The sequence below is a fragment of the Mesoplodon mirus genome, assembly GCF_964341445.2.
Source record: "Mesoplodon mirus genome assembly, chromosome: 4".
Classification (NCBI taxonomy): Eukaryota; Metazoa; Chordata; class Mammalia; order Artiodactyla; family Ziphiidae; genus Mesoplodon; species Mesoplodon mirus.
Genome location: NC_138979.1, coordinates 110,995,445 through 111,010,559, shown reverse-complemented (window position 1 = coordinate 111,010,559; position 15,115 = coordinate 110,995,445). Strand labels below are relative to the sequence as shown.

Here is a 15,115-nt window from a genome sequence, read left to right as displayed (position 1 = left end):
ACTTGAGGGCTAGAAATCTGAGGCCACCAGCAAGCCATCAGAGGACAAGGTCAGGATTCACAAGCCATCAGACAGATGTGGAGGTGAGTCGCCACGGTGCCATGCACTGGCTGCGTGCCCCAGATCAAAGTTCCTTCAGTCTGCCTTGGTCCCCTCAGTGTCACATGAGATGACATCCATCCATGTTGCTCTGAGCAATGATCAGATGACAACATATATATATATATGTGCTACCACAGTGCCTGGCACCCAGTCAAACCTCAGCAAGTACTTGCTGCTCTCATTTTGCTGCATTAGTGTTGTGATAATAGCATAGATGGTATTAGGGGAAAACAGTTGGCCCTGGAACAACATGGGTTCGAACTGCATGGGTCCACTCACACGCAGATATGTTTCAATAGTAAACACTACAGTACGAAACAGCCCGTGATTGATTGAATCCGCGGATGCTGAGGAACCACGGATATAGAAGCTGACTCTAAGCTATATGCACATTAACCCCTAGTTGTTCAAGGGTCAACCGTATAGTACTTGGTCCTACTGTTGATTTGTGATGTGATCCTGGGCTGGTCATCTCACTTCTCCAGGCCATACTTTCTCTTCTCTGTAAAACAAGATTAACAATATTTGAGTCTACCTGACCCACCAGGATGCTGTGAAATTCAAATCTAAGAGGGTTTGAAGAAGTGTTTTGAAAGGTGTGTAATACTGAATGATAGTTTCATCAACTCTTCATTCTTAAATTATATAGTGAGGTTCATCCATTGGTTCATATCTCAAGTAACATGATTGTGAAATGAGCTGTGCCTTGTGGGGGGGAAATGGCAAAAGTCCAGATGCAGTTTTCTGTGAATCAAATCACGTTTGCCCACTGACTTAAATTATACATGGAAATCATGGTCAAGGTTTTTCACAAGTTCATTGGAATTGTGTTTTCCTGATTGAAAAATGTGATGCCAATAATGATTAGATATCAGAGCAAATCTTTTAAGAGGATGTATCGTATGAAACAATTGAGTTACGGCAAGAAGTAAGCTGATAGACTATAGAATATATTCATGTGCAGTTAGATTCCTATGAGATGGAAATAAGGGTTTTGCTGGCCAGCTGGCTTTTTAAATGCCATCTATAGGAACAGAAGACTAATTGTTTCTATACAAAAGGCAAAAGCAGAATCTCTGTATTCCAAAAGTGGCCTCATTTTGCCTCTTTCAGGAAGCCTTCTCTGACCATCAAGGAAATCCTCTGAATGTTTTCTTACCCAATATCATATTAAACTTACTTTCATTCTCTTTTTCTTTTAAAGTTGTTATTACTCCTTGTGTTTCTCTCTCTGGATGCTTGGTTACATGTTATTTACTCATAAAGCTAATTGTTTCTGTTTTGGTGAATGAGCATTTTTAAAACATTGAAGTATTTGTTTTTAAAACATCAAAGCATTTGGTAGTTTATTCTTATTTCTTATCTCATAATTATTTGCCTCTTCAACAAAGGATTTTCACTGAGGCAGTTAGTACTTGATGTGTTTGTTTCTCCGTCTGAGGGGGAAAATATCCTTTATTCAAACTCTTTAATCTTTCTGAACAGTGAGGTTGCTGTTACCCCAAAGACTCTGTGCACACGTGTAGTCTCTATTTTTTTTCTTTAAGGGTAGCAGTCTTGAGGGTGCTTGGAGTTTGCAGTGAGCTTGTGTCCTAGAGCTGAAATTCTAAGTTTTAAAGAAAAAAAGAAAACAACGAATTGAGTCAATGCCAGAAAACTCTGAACCTGCCTCCTATGCGCCTTCCTTCTGTGCCCGTGGCCAGATTTCCAATATCAAGATGGATCCCTTGGTCTCTTCTGAAAGTCAGGTGTTTATTTTCTTTTCTCTGAGAATGAAGATGAAAGTGAATTTTAGTGATTGTGAGCAACTGAGGAGTTTCAGCCCTGGAGGCCAGCTTTGTTAGCCTAACCACAGAATGGTTCCCATACAAGGTGACCAGGAAACACTTGCCAGATAGATCTTTTTATGGTGACTGAAGTGGAGTATATGTCAGAGATTTTAAAATCCAGCATTCTGAATCTTGGCCGCAGGGACTCTGCCAGCATTGAGACAGACGTGAGCATCTCTTTTTTTTTTTTTTTTTTTTGTGGTATGCGGGCCTCTCTCTGTTGTGGCCTCTCCCATTGCGGAGCACAGGCTCCGGATGCGCAGGCTCAGTGGCCATGGCTCACGGGCCTAGCCGCTACGCGGCATGTGGGATCCTCCCGGACCAGGGCACAAACCCGTGTCCCCTGCATCGGCAGGCGGACTCTCAACCACTGCGCCACCAGGGAAGCCCCGCGAGCATCTCTTAAGTGGAGCTGGTCTGCATCCCTCTGCACGTCCCACATTCCTAGTCAGAACTGTCAGAATTGTTACCGTTCTGCTGAACTCAGATACAAGTTTCTAGTTTCATCTTCTATAACAGCATTTAAAGTTCCCATCACTGGCACTGATTTAAAGCAAACAGATACATATCTTCTTAAACTGGGCTGGGATCCTGTTTTCTAGTACGATACAGTCTAAGAATTAGAAGAAACCTTCCTGATCATCTAATTCAGTGCCCTCATGTGGCACGTGAGAAACGAGACCTAAAAAGATGAAGATGACTTCTAGGGTTTGTACGCTTTTAGCTAGGAAGACATTGATAATGACGGACACTTGAGAGGATGTAGAAGAGCCTCAGCATATGTCTTCACTTCCCCTGAATTTAAACAGGAATTGGCTGCACTTAATGTTGGTAACAGCTTTTACTGGGATGATTGATTTTAACATTTATAAATGAGGGTAGCCATTCTTAGAATCAGCAACAAAATCCAGCTACACTTGTGCAAATCCAAAATATGTCCTACCTTGTGAAATTATCCAAAGTCTTCTTCAGGATCTTCCAGTAGGAATCCAAATCTTTGAATAAAAAGATACTATGTATAACTCCAAGTACGAAATAATATGAAACAATATGTAGATTTGGAGCTGTTTTCCTTTGACCCCCATCAATCATTTTAAATATTAGCTATAAGTTAAATACTAACTATGACAGATTCGTATTGCATACTCAGGCCTGTGCCATCTTCGTTTGTGGCATGAGACCACTCTGCCACCACAGACATAACATTCACCAAATTGAGAACCAGAACTCAAAACATCAGCTCTTGTCTGTACCAGCAGCACTTAGTACTACCTCCTATTTTTTTTGCCCTCTGATAACCTTCAGGGCAAGTCGTTTAACTTTTCCACACAGATTCTTTCTCTACCCAATAGGGAGTAACAACCCTTTACAGGGTCATTACAAGGATAAAATGAAATCATGATTGTGAAAGTACTTGAAGTATTCTCTAGAACTATGTATCAATCTCTTCGTTTATGAACAGACATGAAAGCTTTGCAAAGAAATTCTTGAACATCGCTTATTCCCACAAGCTTGTTGAGGGTCTTCAAACATGAGTGTGTCCCTTCCTGAAACTGTTTGCAAATGGTCATCTCTAGACCATTCCTGTTTTCCAGCTCCTTTAACAGCATATACAGACACCTAGTAGTTCATCTTACGTTGGTTTATATAGTCTTTTTGCACTGTAAAATAAGAGTTTTCACTGTCAATATGCCCATATTTCTACTATCTCTAAGTTACATTTGTTCCAGGGAAAGGTAGATCAGTGCCTTGACGAGGAGCCAGAAATCTGCCTTCATCAGACAGAATCTGTCTGAGATTCTTTGTCCTGGTGCCTGTCAGAGAAGTAGCTACTCCAATAAACTTTACAATTTCTTTCTAAACTTGCCTGACAACGTTCAGAAAATCAGCATGACCTGCCAATATTCTTCCTCTCTTGAAATTACGAATAATGTCCGTGCTTGTTCCCTCCTCTGTAAGATACATAAAATTACTCCACTCCCTTGGCCTTTTTAATAGATATTTCTTAAGAATTAATGACATAATGGCTATTCCCTGAGCACTTGGTGGGAGTGGGGGTAGGGAGGGGTGGTGATGGTCCCGCAGACACTGGTCTATTGAAACTTCCTGGAGCCAAAAGCTTTCAGTTGTAATTGGGTCACTTTGGCCAGGATCATAGCTGTAACTCTCAAATCCCAGACTTGGTGTCTCAGTTTAGTGGGGAGGGGAGATGAGTGGAAGGAGAACATAAATTTATAGGGTTTTCATAATCTGTTGCCTTCCAAGTTTATATAATTTCAGCTTTTGTGTACAAAGATAATTTCTCTGGGCCGCCCTGGTAAGGTATGTGCATTATTTTTTTTTTCCCCAGGAATGGGAATGCATTTTCCAAGCCCTTTCTATTACTCATTTGTTTGAAAAATGAGCAGTGAGGTTAGGGGTTATCATTTATGGCAGTGAGTGAAATCACTTGCCCGTGTGTTGTTTGCACCAATATATGACCTTGAGGTCATTGGTGCTATGTCCAGATTCCTTGAGTGATATCTGGAATGATCTGGGCTTTCCTGTTCTTTGGTTTTAAAGGCCCCTGACTGGCCAAATCTACTGAAAGCAAACGGGAGCTTCTACTCAATGACAAGCACCAACTTACAAAAATTCTGCCTTGTAAATTTTATGTGGAAATAAGACAGCCCAAAAAGTTAAGTTGTACTTTTACTTTATTTACTTATTTTTTTTTAAAAATAAGTCATTAGAGCTTGTCAAGTATGGATATCAATGATTCTTTCAGAATGTTGAATCTGAATATTATTCTTGGAGTTAGACTATGTTTCTCTTGTTGGCTGTTAAACAGTAACTTAATCTGGACTTGTACTGCAAGCCAGCTGCAGGATCATACGGTGCTCAGTTCCTACCCATACCACAAGAGGACACCTTCGAATGCTGAGCTCTGCAGAGCTAAATTAGCCTCTGTCCTAGAGCCGGAGCAATGGAGCCTACAAGAGTGTAACTACCCCTCGAGTATCCTCTTCCGTCTTGTAAAATCTCTTTATTGTGGACCATGGGGCCAAATTTCACAGCAAATTATCCACTCAAAGTATTGGGAGCCAAAGGAATATTAGAAAGGCTTGTAGGTATTAGTAGAATAGAAATCATTAGTAGGCATAGTTCCAGTGCTTAGAATGAATGACTGCAATATAAAAATTTATGAAGTATTAGACTTAGCCCCTTTGGGACTGATTCTGGAATCACCTCCCCACTACACACACACACACACACACACACACACACACACACACACACACACACACACACACACACACACACACACACACACACACACACACACACACACACACACACACACACACACACACACACACACACACACACACACACACGAGGTTTTTTTTAATTGTCCATTTCTAAAGGGAGGGAAGATGTATTTGAATATAGATTTGGGGTTCTCTAATTGGAAAATAAAGAAGTTTGATTAGATATTACAAGATATCCTATGAGACAACAATTCTAAATATTTGGGGGGTTTTTTACGTATTTTATTCTTTACTCCTAGTTGAGTAAAATTTTGGAAATCTCACCTATATTTTCCTGGACCTCATTCATTTATGCTTAATTCAGGACGTTTTCTAAGACTGTGACTGGCCGGAGGTAGACAGTGGTTTGAGGCTGAGTGCCAGTGCAGGGACCTTGGTGGTGGCAGTGACTTCTCTGGCCTCCAGTTTTAAGCTAGAAGTATGTGAGGAAATAAGAACGACCAAAGATCTTATATGTTTATTTAAGTCAAAAACCCAGGTCACACGGGTGCTTCCAAAATGAACTCATAAATGCCTTGCAGAGTGCACACATCTCCAATATACACAAAGATCAAAACAGCCCCATACACATACACATGCATCCATAGGTATGTGCTTAACACGAACAGAAGTCTTAATAACCTTGTATTTATGTAGAATCTTTCAAGTGAAGATGACAAGATTTCAATAGCAATAATAATGGTTAATGCTAGGTGAGCAGTTTTTGGCTAAGTGCCTAGCATGTATTAATTTATCCAGTCGTGGGGCTTCCCTGGTGGCACAGTGGTTGAGAGTCCGCCTGCCGAGGCAGGGGACACGGGTTCATGCCCCGGTCCGGGAAGATCCCACATGCCACGGAGCGGCTAGGCCCGTGAGCCATGGCCGCTGAGCCTGCGCGTCCGGAGCCTGTGCTCCGCAACGGGAGAGGCCACAACAATGAGAGGCCCGCGTACCGCAAAAAAAAAAAAAAAAAATTTATCCAGTCGTCACAAGAACCCAGTGAGATGGTTCTATGATTATTGCCATTTTTTAGATGAGGAAGCTGGAACTCAGAGGGGTTATGTAACTTGCCCAGCATCATACAGCTCTTAAGTGGCAGAGCAAGGAGATGAATCCAGCAACAACCCCAGAATCTGTGTTCTTAATTACTTGACAAATGGTCTGTTGGGCTGAATTTAACTACAAGTCCTGACTTTATATTCACTTGGAGAAGTCTGAATTTTATTTCCTGGTCATTGTTTAGTGAAAAGAGCTCTGGCTTTGGTGTCTGTAGACCCGCTTTCTACTTATGGCTCTGACCTTAGCCAACTGTTGAATCTTGGGCAAGTTCTTTAAATTCTCTGGGTCTCAGATCTCTCATCTGTCAAAAGGTAAACTTTAATTAGATGAATTCCAGGGATAGGGTCATCACTTCTACTTTGCAAATGGGGACACTCAAGATCCACCAGCTTTTGTCTTATTTATTAGAGGGCAGTTAGACAGAGGCGTCACATGTGAACCAACATCTCTGCGCTCAGACCCATAGATCAGACTGCCTGACACCATCAGCACCACGGTGTATGAGTCACAGGTATGTGGGAGCTCAGGGAGTAATTGTTAGTATTTTAATAATCCCCTAATCTTAAGAGACATAAACGTATTGGAGGATTATTTTAAAATAAGCCAAGTTTCTCTATGTACTGGGGTATTGAAGGGCTGGAATCTGATGGGGAAACCTGCAATGGAAAGGTGCCAGAGGTCTGGTCTTGAAGGTAACTAGTTAGCAGTTGTGTGTCCAGTCACGTAACCTCTCTGGCCTTAGTTTCTGTAACTGTCATGGCCTCTGGAGTGAATGTTTCTAAAAATGCTTTCCAGATGCAAAGTATCAGATCATATCTGTACGTGGACACCTTCACACACGCATTTTAAAACTCAGTGTATACGAGTGTGTGAGTAGAATGCAACCTCAGATTGGGACCTTGCTTCGTCAGTGAGTAATGTGGGATATACTGCAAACCAGCCTCACAAACACAATGTTGCTTCCCCCAAAGATGCAATATTTCCCTCCTCACACTTGTCTCTACTTAACAGAAAATGTCTTTGGCGGCAGCAGCCAATGGCCGAGTTGGCCAGCCCCATTCTGCTGGTGTGGCACTCTCCCCTCCATCTCTCCATAACGTTTCCAGGGTCCAGAGGCCAAGCCAAGAGTTCAGGTTTCACCAGACACAGCCGTCCACGTGTTTCCTAGGACAGTCTGGCTTGCCCCCAGTACTATGGCTACACTTACAATTTTTGATAAAGTACCTTTTAGCCCAGAGCTTGATTTCCTTTAGGCCTGACCTGGTTTCTCTCCAGCTGAGGCTAATTTGCATGGCTGTAAACACGGGCCTGACAAAGCTCACCAACTGTGATAAAAGCTAAGGAAACCTGAGACCATTGGAAACTCCAAAATCCGCCTTCAGTATCTGAGCCTGACTCAGAGTCACGCCTCAGCCCAGGAGGCTGCCAGCATGCAGCAGCTAAAGAAATGTTATTCTGATTGATCTGATTAGGGCAGCAAGGTTAGCCATGGTCAATTTACAAAGACAGTATGAGAAGAAGTCATGTGTGTAGGCAAGTTATGGGTCAGCGAGGCCCCTGCCAGAAGTTTTGAAAAGCCACAGCTCTGCCAGGACCATTATCAGATCTCCTCGGTGGGGTACAAATGGGATTGGAGGGTTAGGGGCCCTCCAGAGAAATGAATGACAAAAGGGATTGGGCTGGGAAGAGCTGGGGAGTGGTGCTTGCTTGCAGCTGGATTCCTTCGCTGCCAAGCCCTTTTTACATGGACTTCCCCAGTACCCTGTGAGGAGGACTGCCCTTAGCCCCTCAATCGTAAGGGAGAGGAGAAGGTGGGGAGGCTGATTTGAAAGGGCCGTGAGGCTCTAGACTGACCCACAGGAGCAGCCAGATGGAACCTATTGGGCATTTTCATCCTTTCCTTCACCACCAGAGTGGTTTAATTGGGACCTGGCTCCAGGCCGTGGTTACTAAATAACCTGAGTTTTAGTGTTTTCATTTTCATTCATTAACTTTTATGCTAGGTACCTTGTTAGTCACATTAGACATTTTGCATGTGCAAAATGTCCTAGGAGGTGGGGGCGTGGTCTTTAAACATAGCGTAGAGCTGCAAGGACCAGGGGGTTAATTCAGGACTCAGTTATCACATCACTTTTGACTGTCTTGTAGACTCTTGTACAACTTCCTTAGTTTACAACAAACACAAAAACTAACTTTTAAATTTTGCTTTCAAGTTGTCATGGCATTCGTACTGATTCTGAAGACCTTGGATCTTTCACTCTGGGTGTGGTTCTTTTCCTCCCTGCTCAATTCAGGAACATAAATGAGTGTTACTTACAACACTGGGTAAGGCACATTAATTAACAAAGAAAGATGGATTTAAAATGTAGCTAACTGAAAGCCACAGTGCCTGAGCTGGGCCTCATTATAAATAGTTCACTCTGTACTATAATCATCTTACTAATGGAAAAAATGAGACACTGAGATGGTTGCTTAGAGAAGAATGTAGTTCAGAAAAGCAGCAAAATGCCTAAAACATACGAGATGTTTAGAATGATTTAGTAAGACATTGGAGAAACTGGGCCATGTGATGTTTTTGTTGTGTATTACTTATGCTCTTGGGATGTGGAGGTATCTGAACAGTTCAGCTCTGTAGGACACAGCCGTTCAGTTGCCACCAGTGGAAGGGATGAGCTTCTGAGGCTGAAGGTATGTGGAAGAGAAAGTAAGACTCACAGGCCAGCACAGGGAGTTCACACCAATTGACTAAGATCTTGGTGTGTGTTTGCCTCAGAGCCACCAGGAAGCCAGTTTCAAGGCTTCCAATCAGCTGCTTCCTCCTGCACACCCAGGGCACCAAGAGTCACGACTAGTCTAAGTATGGAAGGTGGTAGCATCGTGGTTCAGCAGGGCTTTCTGGAAACCACACAGGCCTGGCTTTTTCTGTGAGTCATCACTTTATCCATGGGGTAAGTCCCTTCATCTTTCTAAGGCTCCTCCGTACCACTCCCTCATCTGTAAAGTGAGAATAATAATAGTACGTATTTCAAAGGGTGATTGTGAGAGTTAAAATAATCTGTGAAGTGTTTAGCTGCGTGTCTGATGCATAAATATTTGCTGGTTCAACCACACTATTGCCACCATCGTCATGACCATCAGGAGTAGGAATAAGGACAATGAAAAATCCCTTAGTGTCACCCCTAAAAGAGAACGGGAGGTTGGATTCCAACCAGAAGCTTCATCTCTTATGCAGGGATGACTCCTGAACCCCCAGAGGGCTAGCAGAGATCCATCTCACCCTCTCATTTGTCTGTCTGTGTCCCATTGGGACACAGCTGTGTAATTAAAACAAATGAATTTAAGCTAGATGCTCAGAGATGAACATCCTCAAGGTGCGCCAAGAGAAAACCACGCAGTACAACAAAAAGATGATAAAATTTGTCAGCGTTTTCCAGTACTATTTTTATTTGGCTTTCATAGTAATCTATGTTGGAAGTACAGTTTTTAAGTATGGCGGCTGTTGGGAGGCAACATAAGGGTGCTTCCTTAACTCCTTTTAGAACATGATAGACTATAAATAAATAAATATAGTCATGTCTAGAATCACTGATTTAGGTGATGATGATGCTCTTTAAAGTGTGATATTTTACGTTGGTTTCTATATTAATAATCAGATTGAATTGACTTATAGTTTATTTCCAACAGCATAATGCATGGATTAATTTTAAGAGTCGAGCAATATTAAAAGACCTAAGAAAAACAAAGGTCCTGAAAACCTCAACAAATTTCACGCCATTTTTCATACAGACCATCCTCTGGCCAAAATGAAATTAAGTTAGAAATAATTTACCAATAACAAAAAGATAATTTAAATATGTCAGTAACAAAAACCTCCTTGCCTTTTAACATTTACATTCACACCTGAAAATAACTCACGGATCAAGAAAGAAGTTATAATGGGGTTCAGAAAACCCTTATAATTCAAACAATACTGGTTTTTAAGACTCAAAGGATACCACTAAAATGTATGGTCATGAGTGTTTATATTAGAAAAGAAAGATAGGTCAAAAATAAAGCATCCAAAATTAACAGCTAGAAAAAGAAAAACAAACCAAAGAAACTTGAAGGAAAAATTAGGTTGAACAACAGGAAAGGCCATTTTTGCAGGTCAAATGTGATCAAATATTTAGAATTTCATATGGTTCAACCTAACGCATTTTAAGATGAGAATGGAAAATTTTTTTAAAAATTTAATACAATATAGAAGATCAGTAAAGTCAAAAGTTTATTCTTTGAAACCGAAATTCAGTTAACTTTAGGCATGATTGAGCAAAACAAACAAACATAAATAAAGATAATAGGAAAGTAAAAGTGAATGTAACTATAGATGCGATAGAAATGTATAAGAGAATACCATGACCAAACTTTTGGCAATAAATGAAAATAACATAAAATTTTAAACTTTCTTGAAAAATATAAATTACCAAAACAGAGTCAAGAAGAAATAGAACACTGGAATGATCTATAAATATTAAGGAAATTGGGTCCATAGTTTAAAATCTTCTTATGAAGAAAGTTCCAGGCCCAGATGGTTTTATTACATGAAGCATTTTCTTCTTACACAAAATACTTGAGAGAATAGAGAATGTTATGATCAAAGCTAGAATATAGTCTTGATAGCACTACCAGACAAGGACAGGAAGTGAAAGAAAAGTTACAGGTCAATTTCTCTCATATAGATGTGGAGATCCTAAACAGTGTATTAGTAAATGGAATCCAGCAATGAATAAAAAATTATTATAGCGAAAGTATTGAAGTAGACCTGAATAAAAGGAGAGACATAGTCTTTTCATGAATAGGAAGACCAATATTATAAAGTTGTCAGTTAGCCCCAAGTTGATTTCTAGTTTCAAAGTAATTCCAATCAAAATCTAAGTAGGATTATTTGGAATTTGACAAGCTTATTCTAAAAATTTGTATAGAAGAGCAGAGTTTCAAAATAATCTTACACATGATGTTTTGTGAAAAAAGCAAGTCACAGAAAAATGGTTCCATTAGCCTGAAGTTAAAAACATAAAAAGCCAAAGAATTTTATGGAATCATACATTTGTGGCAAACTGTTTTTTAAAAAGCAAGGGAACAGTAAACATAAAATTCAAAAAAATTTAAAAATTCTGACAAAGAAAAACCAGTTAGGATGCTTATTCTACCTCATATCAAGAAAAATAAAGCAATAGGCAGTAAGGTAGCTATAGTGTGGTAATAATTGGCGCAGAAAAAAACAAAGATCAATGGAAAGAATTGAGGGTTCAGAGGCAGATCCATGCATATCTGGAAACTAATATATGACAAATGTGGTCTCTCAGATCAGTGGGCAAAAGTGACTATTAAAAAAAGTACTTTAAAAATTGGAAAAAAAATATCTCTCTCCAAAGAAAGTAGATTCCCTCCCTCATGTCGTGAATAAAGATCAATTCCAGATGTATCAAGCACAAAAATGAGAAAGGAAAAAGTTAATAGTTTTTTTAAAAAAAAGAATATAGGAGCATATTTTTTAACCTCACATGGAAAAGACACAAAAAGCATATCAAATAAGAAATAAGTACATTAAATAAAATTACATTAAAAATTTTTAAACTCTTGCTCCTCAAAAGGTACCACAAAGAGTATGAAAAGATAAGCCACAAGCTTGGAGAAGACATTTGTAACATATTTAACTGAAGAAGAATTACTACCCAAAATATATGTAGAATTCTTACCAGTCAGTAATAAAATGGTTACCTTCCAATAGAAAGATGGGCAAAAGATATGACCAGGCTTGTCATGGAATGAATGGTCACTAAATAAATGAAAAGATGATCAACAAGTCAACAACTAGGGAAATGCAGAGATACCATTTTAGGCCCACCAGCTTGACAGAAATCAAAAAGTATAACTGTGAAATGTTGGGAGGGTGTGAAGCAGTAAGAACTCTGATTGCTGCTAATGGGAAGGTCAGCTGTTCTATATGCTTGGAAAACAGTTTGGCTCTGTCTAGTTCACGTGAACTCGTGTACAGCCTCTGCTCAAACTTTTGCAACTTTGTACCAGGAGACACGTGAGAGTGTTCGTAAAAGCATAGCTTATAATAGCAAAAATCTGAAAATGACAACAATGGCCATCAACATTAGAGTGGAGGAGTATCACAGGATACTACACAGCTTTTATAAAAAAGACTCAACTACAGCTACATGCATCCACACTGATGATTCTTTTTTTTTTTTTTTTTTTTTTTTTGCGGTACGCGGGCCCCTCACTGCTGTGGCCTCTCCCATTGCGGAGCACAGGCTCTGGACATGCAGGCTCAGCGGCCATGGCTCACGGACCCAGCCGCTCCGCGGCATGTGGGATCTTCCCAGACCGGGGCACAAACCCGTGTCCCCTGCATCGGCAGGCGGACTCTCAACCACTGTGCCACCAGGGAAGCCCCACACTGATGATTCTTAAACACGATGTTCAATGGAGAAAGCAAGTCATAAAAGAATGATTCCATTGGTCAGAAGTTAAAAACATAAAAAGTCAAAAATTTTTATGAAATCATACGTTTGTGGCAAAACCTTTTTTCTAAAGCAAGGGAAGAATAAATACACAATTTAGAAAACATGGGTCCTTTGGAGGTGAATTGTAGGGGAAGATAGAGGGCCTTTGAAGGTGTTAACAGTTCTCTGTTTGGTAAGGTGTACGCCTGTACATGGTTTACTTTTGTTGTCCTTTATACATAAATGTGCACATGCTACTCTTTTCTATAATATTTCACAGCTTTTAAAATTGTTAAAAAAAGATTTCCTGTTGCCCCCCATTCCGCTCCCACCTTGCACCCCAGGGGCACCAGTTTTCAATGCCCTCTCTGGCCATCTGTCTGGTATTCTGCTGTCTCTTGTGAATACAATTTTAAACAGTCACCATGGACTTCCTATTTTGGTAGACAAGGGTTTTTGTGTTTCAGAATTCTATGTGAATTTATAGAAGCTCATTTTTTAAAGAATACAGTTACCTTTCTGAATTTATAAATTATAGTTTCTTCACATTTTCCTTTGCTTTTTACTTTCCATCTGTCTCTTCTTCCAAGCTTCTTTTTTTACATTTTTTTGTTTGTGACCTCTGTATTTCACATTAGAGGATTATCTCAAATAATTGGTGATCCTTGGCTGCTATTTTATGTATAAGATCAAGGCATGATAAACCTGGATTGAAGCTCAGTATGAATGGATGAGGTTTGCCCAATGGCAGGTCTCACAGTAGGGTAAACAGTTGCAGACCAGCCATTTCATTTGGGTGGGCCCTGAATGACAGGATCTGTTTATCTTTGCTCTTAGACTGATCCATTTTTCCAGGTGGAATTTCTCCAGGCACCTGACTCTGGGGGCTGGGGTGTCAGCCTGACTGCCAGTTTTCTGAGAGAGAATCCAAGAAAGGATGTGGAATTCTGAAAATGACTACATTCCAGTACAAGACCTCAATCCCAACTTCTCCTGTGCCTGATGTCCACAAGTCCCAAGTCTGTCTGGTTGAATTTGTCTAGAAACTATACTTCCAGATAATGATAAATGGGATTATACACCTGGCACCTAGTTGTACCATATACTAACTTTTAAATAATCCCCTTATTTTTAGCTCCCTACCTCACCCTTCCCCAGCATGTGGTGCCTCTAATTCATGCATGTCCAAGATTCTGCCTTCCTCTGCAGACAGTTAGGTTTGTCCTTCTGTTACTCTGCCATGGTATTTACCATTCTTTCAATTACTTTTTTTTTTTTTTTTGGCGGTACGCGGGCCTCTCACTGCTGTGGCCTCTCCCGTTGCGGAGCACAGGCTCTGGATGCGCAGGCTCAGCGGCCATGGCTCACGGGCCCAGCCGCTCCACGGCATGTGGGATCTTCCTGGACCGGGGCACGAACCCGTGTCCCCTGCATCGGCAGGCGGACTCCCAACCACTGCGCCACCAGGGAAGCCCTCTTTCAATTACTTTTGCCTCCATGTTTCTGTTTGGAAATCGGGGGGTCTGCTAGTTTCACTGGAGGTAGATTGTGTGTTTCTGATCCTCAGTCTTACCATTTGGGGTTGATTTTATAAGAGAAAGGGAAGTGGACAGGCCTTTACTCTGCTACCTTAAAACTAAAAGTAGTTGTGATTTTCACATCTTAGAGGCTATTGCCTTGTTCAACATGATGGATGAGGCATGCACATCCTTGCTGGAATGAGATGTATTGCTAGGGAAAGAACATAGGAGTAGAAGTAGGACATCTGGAGGACCCTGGACAAATCCCCTACTGTGTGCTTGTTGCACTCATACTATCAGAAGGTGACCTGTCCATATGAGGGAACCTCAGGGAACATATATTCATGATTCTAGCCAAGATGGATATAGAGGCTCACTCTTCATGGATGATGGCAAATAAATATTTTGGATCGTGATGTTACTCCATTCCCATGGATGACTGAAGAATATAATGTGTTTTCTTTCCGTGATAGATGGGCCGTGAGAGTAGGGAGGATGATAAAGACTAATTTTAGGCGAAATGTGCTGGGTTATAGACTGTAAGCCTTAACCAAAACTTGTAGCAGTTTTAAAATATGTGTATACCATGCTCTTTCATCTTTCCTTTCTTACTAACATTTCCTGGAATCGTCATTTTATGTTTATAGAAGGAACTCAGGGAGCCTCCTTAGAAACAATGCGGTGCTTATGTCATCTGTTGTTACCCAGAAAGTTAACAGGGTAAAATGACTTAGGTAGTAAATGGTGCATGTTACAGCAATAGCTGCAAATTAGAACTATGTGCGAGGTTGTTCTAGATGAAGTATGTCCATAAAAGG

At 40.6% G+C, this 15,115-nt stretch overlaps 1 protein-coding gene across 8 annotated transcripts in view; it reads left to right on the top strand.

The window, feature by feature from the left end:
• FMN1 (formin 1) overlaps positions 1–15,115 on the top strand; it is a gene marked incomplete at its 5' end in the record, with an annotated part of 415,504 nt that overhangs the window by 195,324 nt on the left and 205,065 nt on the right. The window contains one exon of one of the 8 annotated variants that reach the window (XM_082620136.1): positions 8,974–9,228. The exons of the other annotated variants lie outside the window; for them this stretch is intronic. Of the gene's footprint in view, positions 1–8,973; positions 9,229–15,115 lie in introns of those variants that run through there. 8 annotated transcript variants of the gene reach the window in all.